General features: G+C 30.1%; 1 long non-coding RNA gene across 1 annotated transcript; it reads left to right on the top strand.

Moving 5' to 3' along the window:
* The first annotated feature begins 2695 nt into the window (after window positions 1-2695).
* Window positions 2696-9973, top strand: LOC142240536 (uncharacterized). Its single transcript, XR_012723302.1, has 3 exons — window positions 2696-9254; window positions 9328-9699; window positions 9762-9973. It is a non-coding gene; the product is annotated as an uncharacterized LOC142240536 (long non-coding RNA).
* The last annotated feature ends 206 nt before the right edge of the window (window positions 9974-10179 follow it).

Raw genomic sequence — 10179 nt, 5'->3', positions numbered from 1 at the left:
ATGTAATCAAAATATATGCTATTCTATTTTTGAAAAAAGTTAAATCTCTATATTGAATAGAGATACAATGTGATTGTGCGTGGAAAATGTCTCAAAAATGTAGTGTTCTATATTGGAAAAAAAATCTACCACATTTTTTGAAAAATCCAATATGCAATTCCCTACAATAAAATTAGAAAAAAGTTAATCAAAATCTGTAATAAAAAAAATTATTTTCTTTAAAAAAAATTTGTACAATTTGCAAAATAAAGTGCACAACGAAAATAGTAAAATATTCCAGAGTGTCCATAGAAAAAATTCAAAATTCTGCAGAAGTTTTTTCTAAAATGTATGTCAATCAAGATTATTTCAATTAATTATCTCATAATTAATGATCTCATAATTATTAAATATATTATATTCTATATTTGTAAAGAAAATCTACAAAAAAGGAAGAAAATTAAATGTGAAGTGCGAATAATAAAATGCCACTACTTATAATTTGATTTTTTTTCTAAATTTTCCAAATTTAATCTTCTCTAACAAGATATAACCCTCTACCGTTCTCCTACATATCATTATAAAAATATCTCTGAAAAAAATTGAAAAATATTGAAAATATGCCAACCCATGTGTTAATGAAATCCCATAATGGAGAGAGGTGGCGCCCAACGGCAATTGTGTGTCTAATTTTTTTAATTTATGAAATCATTTGACATAAAAAAATAAATTTGCTTACAAATAAGGTTTTATATTGCATATATTCGAATTAAAATCAACAAAAAAGGAAGAAAATTAAATGTGAAGTGCGAATAATAAAATGCCACTACTTATAATTTGTTTTTTTTTTCTAAATTTTCCACATTTAATCTTCTCTAACAAGATATAATCCTCTAGCGTTCTCCTACATATCATTATAAAGATATCTCTGAAAAAAAAAATGGAAAAATATTGAAAATATGCCAATTCATGTGTTAATGAAATCCCATATTGGAAAAATGTGGCGCCCAACGGCAAATGTATGCCTATTTTTTTAATTTATGCAATCATTTGACATAAAAAATAAATTTGCTTACAAATAAGGTTTTATATTGCATATATTCGAAATTAAAAAAATGTACACGTGAAAAAAATGTGAAATATGAGAATGGGTTGTATAAAGCGTCAACCGTTATTTGCCTTTCATTTGTGGCAATTTTTTTCGTTTTCCATTTTAAAAAAATCCACTCCATAGTATATCGACGCATCGAAAGAAATATCGTCATAATAGTGAAATATTTTAAATGTGGCTCCCGCAGTTTAAATGTAATTCCAACATGGAAGAGGCTGGCGCCCAATGTAATGCAATATTTGAGATCAAACAAAATAAATGTGCATTATTGTTTTTAATTTTTCTTCCCTATATTGGAAACAACCCATGAAGAAAATATGAAAATGAGAATGTGCCGTGTTAAATTCAACCTTTATTTGCCTTTCGTTTTTGGCAACATTTTTCCCAGTGTCAAAAAATTATATTTTAATTCACACCTTTATATTTCTACGAACAAATAGAAATATATCTCTAAATGTAATAATAGTGAAATATTTTAAATGTGGCATTGGAAGTTTAAAAGTAATTTTTACCAAAAAGAAAGCTGGCGACCATCGTAATGCAATATTTGATATCAAAATAATTTTAATTGTCTATATTGCAATTACAAAATCAACAAGTGAAGAAAACATAAAATATGAGAATGTGCAGCGTAAAGAGTCAACCGTTATTTCTTTCTCATTTTTTGCAAAAATTTCCCACCTTCAAAAAAATTAATTTTAATTCTAAACATAATAATTCGACATATCAAGAGACGTATGTCTCTATATATAATAAAAGTGAAATAATTGAAATGTGGAACTGAAAATTCGTTCTTCTTCCCACAAGGAAAAAGCTGGCGCCCAACGTAATACAATGTATAAAATCAAAAAAATTAAATTTGCAATTTTTTTAATTTTAATTGCCTCTATTTTCGAAATACAAAATTAACACGTGAAGAAAATGTGAAATATGATAATGTGCCGTGTTATTCGCCTTTAATTTTTGGCAAAATTTTCCACTGTCCAAAAATAAATTTCGATTTTCACCATATTATTTCTATATATCAAGAGAAATATGTCTCTGTTTGGTGCTGGAAGTTCAACTGAAGTTCACACAAAAAGAAGGCTAGCGCCCAACGCAAAGCAATGTTTGAGATCAATTTTAAAATTAAATTTAATTTCTTAAAATTTTGTTTTAATCTACCCGTATTCGAAATACAAAATCTATACGTGCAGAAAATGTGAAATATGATAAATGTAATTCCCACAAGGAAGAGGCTGGCGCCCAACGTAATTCAATATTTGAGATCACTTGATTAAAATATATTTTCAATGTGAATAAGTTGTCATTCTGTCAACTGTAATATATGTGGATATTAAAGAGGGCAAAAGTAATTCGTTTGTAAAAAAATTACTAGAGCCCGAAGTCCATGTAGTTTGTGTGGTGAATTAAATATTGTGTAATTCCCCTTCATTTATAGAAAAAAAAATCTTTAAAAAATTTATGAGATCATTTCGGAATATAAATGTGATGAAAATATAAAATCTTTAAGGTAAATGTGCCAAAATAATTTCATCATATTATATGGAAGTATAAAAAGAAATAAATAAAAAAAATATATAATATTTTCAATATATTTGGAGAAATATATCCACACAAAAAAAATTTAAATATTTCAAATATGATGCCCGATTTCAAAAATAATTCCTATATGTTAAAGAGATGGCGCCCAACATCATCATAAAATTAATTCAAAAAAATGTGATTTTTCCTAGGTATTTAGAAAATCATTTCATATCACAGAAAATTTCTATGTGCTTACAACTTGTGAATTGTTATGTGTGGTGCAAAAAAAAAAATCCTACTGTGAAAAATGCTGGCGCCCAACGTCAATTAATTAAAGTAATTCTTCATTTCCAAAAAATATATCTATACAAAATAAAATTGAAGTATTTCAAATATGATGCCCGATTTCAAAAATTATTCCCATATGTTAAAGAGATGGCGCCCAACATCATCACAAAATTAATTCACAAAAATGTGATTTTTCCTTGGTATATAGAAAATCATTTCATATCACAGGCAATTTCTATGTGCTTACAAATTGTGAATTGTTATGTGTGGTGCAAAAAAAATCCTACAGTGAAAAATGCTGGCGCCCAACGTCAATTAATTAATATAATTCTTCATTTCCAAAAAAAAATTAAAATATCATTGAGTTGGAGAAATAAAATCTTTGCTAAATTTTCAAGTGTCAACGGCAAATATTCCACATCCATCTTAATTGTATATGGACATTTTTGAAAAGAAGTAAAATTATAAATTAAATTTCCCTGGAAAATATATTGTCCAAAAAAGTTTATTGAGTGTTGTGGCAAAATCAATTCTAAAATTCTGATGAAATTCTAAATATCAATTGTGAAAATCTAAACCTAGAATGTGTAACCAAAATATAACCTCTGAAGCAAAAAATCTCCTGTCTAAGAAATTTAATTGTGAAATTGTATCATGTCACAATTTAGTCTACTTCTCATCGAAATTTTTCTAATCAATTAAAATTGGATAATACTAAAAGTGTATTATTCAATTAGTTTTTATAAAGAAAATATATATCTGGCGCCCAACCTGGAAAAGTGTTTTTTGGAATGTATTAATTTCTAAAATAAAATTCAAAATTTTCTCCATCCATGTGAAAAATTTGTGTAATTAGAAAAATTGAAAATTGTTGTTGGTTTCAGATGCCAAATTATCATGATTGAAGTAACCATCCTACAGTAATTTCTTCGGCTCAAAGCACAATGGAAGAGCTATAAAAGAATTCGCAATGTGTTTTTGAATGTTTTAATATCCAAATTTCCTAAGTGTTTTATATTCTACGTTTTGTAAAGATGTCCCAATAAAACACTTATGAAATATATGATGAATGCCTAAATGGAAATTTTGATACATCCATGTGAAAAATTTGTGTTAAAAGAAAAATTGAAAATTTTTGTTGGATAATTGATCTCAACAGAATTGAAATTTTGAAATCATTTTCATGATTGAATCAACCATCAACTACAGTAATTTCTTTGGCTCAAAGCACAATGGAAGAGCTATAAAAGAATTTGCAATGTTATTAACATTATGCTGTTATCAAAATCATGTAAAATGGAAACCGATATTGCTTTCAGAGATAAGGATCAATTCGAATTATTTTTCTTGGACATCACTGAACCAATTGGATAAGATTTGATTATATCTTATATGGAAATCTAGTTTCCAAATCATCAAATCCACAATTATACTTTGTGTCAATGATGCTAACTTGCAATAACTGAATTTCATACCTACGATGAATATTTTCTGGACTCTGGAAATTCTTTTGGATATGTTAGCAGGATGAGGCTGCTAAAATAAAATGTATTCTGTAACTATTCAATATCAATTCTCTTATGGTCTGGGCAAGAGATTTGGTCTTTTTTGTAAAATCATCTTTGGATGAAAAAAGCTACATTTACTGAAGAAAGTTTCAACATTTCTTATGCATTCATCAATTACCACGAGTCATAACAGATCGATTATTTATTCTCAACGAGAAGATGGAAATCAATTGAGGCTTTCACCAATTACCACGAGTCATAACAGATCCATTATTTAGTCTCAACGAGAAGATGGAAATCAATTGAGGCTATTTAAATTGGATATCTTCACAGCCTCATTTTCTTCTGGATTTTATGGGGGCAACTCGGTAAGAATTTTTTCATCTTTATATATGAAAACTTATTCTCCTATAGGATGTCCCAAAACTCATTCATATTATCATCGATAAGAAGATGAACAATATCAGTTGGATTGCTATTACGCATCCCTCTCAAAATCAATGACAAGGTGAAAAGGATTATTGCCTCCGATTCAATATTATGTATAACTATCTTAGAGGTGCTGATATTTCCTGGACATTTAGATGTACTTCCCTCCCCTTAGTGTGACCTTTAGCAACCTTAGGTATATTTGGAAAATTTATTCTCCAAACGGATGCCCCCGAAGATCCTTCATATTACCATCCTTATCGAGAATATGGAAATCTATTGAGGCCATACAGATTGGATATCTTCATTTTCTTCTGGATTTATGTAAAACAATTTGGTAAGACTTCTACCTTATATTTGAAGACTTCTTCTCCTAAAGGATGTCCCAGAAATTCGTTTATATTTATTCTCAATGGAAAGCATGGAGGTCTATTGGGGCTAAGGAGATTGGATATCTTCAAAAGTTATTTTTCTTCTGGTTCCATAGGACAAATTGGTAAGACGTTTCCTATCCTTATTTGTGAAAACTTATTTTCCTAAGGATGTCCCAGAAATTCCTTCATATTACCACCCTCATCGAGAAAATAGCAGTCTATTGGGGCTATGGAGATTGGGGGGAGGGGCTATGGAAATCTATTGAGCCATACAGATTGGATATCTTCATTTTCTTCTGGATTTATGTAAAACAATTTGGTAAGATTTCAACCTTATATTTGAAGACTGTCCCAGAAATTCGTTTATATTAATTCTCAATGGAAAGCATGGAGGTCTATTGGGGCTAAGGAGATTGAATATCTTCAACATTTATTTTTCGTCTGGTTCCATAGGACAAATTGGTAAGACGTTTCCTATCCTTATTTTTAAGAACTTATTTTCCCAAGGATGTCCCAGAAATTCCTTCATATTACCACCCTCATTGAGAAAATAGCAGTCTATTGGCGCTATGGTGATTGGGGGGAGGGGCTATGGAAATCTATTGAGCCATACAGATTGGATATCTTCATTTTCTTCTGGATTTATGTAAAACAATTTGGTAAGATTTCAACCTTATATTTGAAGACTGTCCCAGAAATTCGTTTATATTAATTCTCAATGGAAAGCATGGAGGTCTATTGGGGCTAAGGAGATTGAATATCTTCAACATTTATTTTTCGTCTGGTTCCATAGGACAAATTGGTAAGACGTTCCCTATCCTTATTTTTAAGAACTTATTTTCCTAAGGATGTCCCAGAAATTCCTTCATATTACCACCCTCATCGAGAAAATAGCAGTCTATTGGGACTAGGGCAACTTGGTAGGACTTTCCTAACCTTATCTTGGCAAATTTAATTTCCTAGGATATCCTGGAAATTCTTTGATATTATTATCACTTGCTATGATGCAATTCAATTTTTTTTTCAATTTTAAAATTTAGGTTTTATTGGTCAATATTTTCTTAAACCAATACAGCTGGAACTAATACTGCTGAAGCGTATATATAATAATTTTCTAAATGTATGTATATAATACAGAATACGGCTTAAACTATTTATTTAAGCTAGTCACTATTTCAAATTTTCTACATTAAACATAATATCCCTGAAAAATTACTACTAAAAAACAGGGCCATAACATTTTATTATTATTTCATTTAAAACTAATACTTAAAACTAAATTCAAAAAATATTTACAATTTTCCTAAGAGCTACTATTGCTATGATTCATCCCTATCGTCTATAAAAAAACGTTTGCATTTGGTTCACCTCTGATGCAAGGATATATTCCTGCTTTTGAGTCGGACTTTCTTTCCTTTGACTTTTGCTGTTAGGAAACTCCATTCCCCCAAAAATTTGTTTGTCTTACTCCGGGAAAGAGTGAAGAATGGAAATTGGATAATATTGTTTAAAAATCTATGATTTTTTTTTTTATCAACTTGGTAAGATTTTTTGTATAATAAATAAAATCTTTTCCCCACAAAAGAACCATTACATCTGATAAACTTTTGAACAAAGAGTTAAATCATGGCAAAAAAAAACTTAAAAATGTTAAGACATTAAGACAGTGTCTGAAAAAATGGTTGAAGATCTAGAAGACTTCTGGAAAGACCGCCTCAATGGAAATTGGATAATATTGTTTAAAAATCTATGAATTTTTTTGTATCAATTTGGTAAGATTTTTTGTATAATAAATAAAATCTTTTCCCCACAAAAGAACCATTACATCTGATAAACTTTCGAACAAAGTGTTAAATCATGGCAAAAAGACTTAAAAATGTTAAGACATTAAGACAGTCTCTGAAAAAATGGTTGAAGATCTGGAAGACTTCTGGAAAGACCGCCTCAATGCTGCTCGGTGTAGTCACCATTAAAACTAAGATTATTTCATATTCACGAGCATTTTTTGGTTTTTTATTCAGCTGATCTATCTCCAATTTATTGTGCTGATCTATCTCCAATTCACCAGCTTTTTGTCATAGAAGACGAATCTCATAGGAGTATTATCAAAGTCTACACAGTCTATATAATAATATACTTGGAGTTGTCACCATTAAATAATGAGATTACGACGGAAGTTCTTGAGTTAAGTGATCTTGTACTCCTGCAATATCAATATTTTCTTGAATTTTCATATTCTACTTTGGAAATATTTCCTTGGGATATTATGGCGTACATATTAGCTGGAGTTATCACCATTAAATAATGAGAGTAAGGTAAATGGAGAACATTATTTACCGCGCATCCTCAGTCATACTTCTGGTCCAACTTGAGTTTGATGATCTTCTGCTCCTGTAATATCAATCTTTTCCCGAACTTGCAATCTGGATACACTTTTTTAGATTTGGGCTAGTGAAGTTAAGCCTACAGATATTAGACCATCTTGGTCTAGATGTCCTTGAACATTCCAAATGTTGGCATTATACTGACAATTTTGTATTCCTGTCATGTGGATGAGATTCAACGAGTATACAATAAACTTTTTAGTAGAAGACTTCAAATTTATCTACACAATTGTTGCGAAAAATTATGGAATGAAAATCTTGGTGAAGTGAGTTATCCCATAATTGTAAAATCCATTCCAACAGCAACTTTTTTGGGACTCTCACATCATATCAACATAAAGAGGAATTTACTGCATATTTATATCCCTACCAGAGCTGGCAATATATACTGGAAATATTTTTTATTTTTTTGGAATTGAGTTCCAATCTACTTCTACAGCTAAACAGATTGGTAAGACCAATTGTCTCTTAATCGATATTGTGTTTTCCCATATAAGACTTGTAGATTTCCTGATTAAGTCATTTTTGTATGTAATCGAAGGATGTTTTATTAGATATCGGGAGTTATGGTGGTGATCCACACAAATTATATGTATCCCATGATAGATAGTTCTTTTTAGTAGAAGACTTCAAATTTTTCTACACAATTGTTGCGAAAAATTATGGAATTAAAATCTTGGTGAAGTGAGTTATCCCCTAATTGTAAAATCCATTCCAACAGCAACTTTTTTGGGACTCTCACATCATATCAACATAAAGAGGAATTTACTGCATATTTATATTCCTACCAGAGCTGGCAATATATACTGGAAGGTTTTTTTGGAATTGAGTTCAAATCTACTTCTAAAGCTAAACAGATTGGTAAGACCACTTGTCTCTTAATCGATATTGTGTTTTCCCATATAAGACTTGTAGATTTCCGGATTAAGTCATTTTTGTATGGGATCGAAGGATGTGTTATTAGATATCGGGAGTTGATCCACACAAATTATATACAAATATGTATTCCATGACAGATGGTGATTACTTGCTATAGAATTGAGCTCACGTGTCGCATATTTTGCCAATGAGAATTGAAAATTTTCAACCCAAAACAGTTGGAACCACTGTCTGTAAGTTGTTTCCCCAATGGTGTAACTCAACATTCCCATTTGACCTTATAAACGTAAACAAGAATCGGATATCATTCAACGATATCAGAAAAGACCGTCTTATGGTATCACAGCGAATTTGAAAGGGGTCTGTAATAAAATAGCCAGATCTATACTGAAGTTCGTAATGGATTCACAGAGATAATCTCTGTAAAATATAAAATTTCTAATTGTTACTACAAGCAGTATATTTTTGGACCTTTACAATAATATTATCTTGGAATACATTATTCACGATTCTACAATACAATGGATAAAATCTCAAAGAGGCTATCGACACATTGAAGACCTTTAGCACAAACACTTGATGACAGCAAAAACGGAAGAGAAGTTTTAGAAGATAACCTTACCGAATGAGCAGAGGATGTTTGTAGTTGACCACTCAAAGGTGGGGAATATACAACTGCATTATCGACACTAATGAATCAGCATGTGTCTTCTCATGGAGCCCTGGATTTGCTAAGGAAAAAATTAACCAATGCTGATTTCTTAATTAAAAATAGGTAAGGTCTTAATACTATATAAATAGTCAACAAAAAGCATTGTAATAAACTATTGCTTATTATTCAATTTCAGAAAAGAAATTAAATTTCCCCATCAACCGGATCGAGGTCTCATAAATTGGTAGATAATACCTGGTCTCAACTCAACTCTGGACTTAGCTCAACTTATCTTCAGTAAGGAACGTCGAAACAAATATGGAATTGGAAGCCAAATGACAGTATCCCGGAACGGAAAATTGAGATGGAAAACTATTGGCGAAAATATATGCGATGAGAACATCAATTGTTTTATAAATAAATAAGTGATTTTCTCGAAATTGAGGATATACTATTCTTGGTGTTGTTCGAGGAGACATCTTACTATGAAATTATAACACAAAAAATCAACAAATCTAAAACTACAATCGAGGAGTATTCCAGGAAGCATTCCCAAGGTTAAATAAAGGTAAATTTTATAAAAAAATATACAAAATATTTATCAACTATTTATTGAATATCTAATTTCAGTACTGGAGATTTATATGGAGATCACAAATGGAGTGAGGATGCTACAATCGTCGAAGAACCAACAGCTTTTTCTAATGGATTCAACATATGTTTGCATTATCTGGAATAATATTGCACTGTGGTTCTATCCAGAGGAGATATATGCTTCATTACTAAATACTTACTTCAAATAGTAAAAAAATAAAGCTATTCAAAAATGATTTCAATTTGAATTTACTTTGTTTTCATTTTCTTTTCATAAAGTTAAAAAACTGGGATGAATAAAAAGCTAATTATTTTAAAACCTCTGTTCTATTATTTACTTTGGGTGCCATATCAAAAAAAAATAAAGTCGAATATAAGGCCGAGATAGGGTCCTATTGAAATTGTAGATTTAAATTGGCCATTACATTACTATCAGTTCTAAACCGCTAGTCTG

Source organism: Haematobia irritans, chromosome 5, assembly GCF_050003625.1.
Source record: "Haematobia irritans isolate KBUSLIRL chromosome 5, ASM5000362v1, whole genome shotgun sequence".
Taxonomy (NCBI): Eukaryota; Metazoa; Arthropoda; class Insecta; order Diptera; family Muscidae; genus Haematobia; species Haematobia irritans.
Note: the sequence above shows the minus strand (reverse complement) of the source record. Positions and strands in the feature narration are given on the sequence as shown.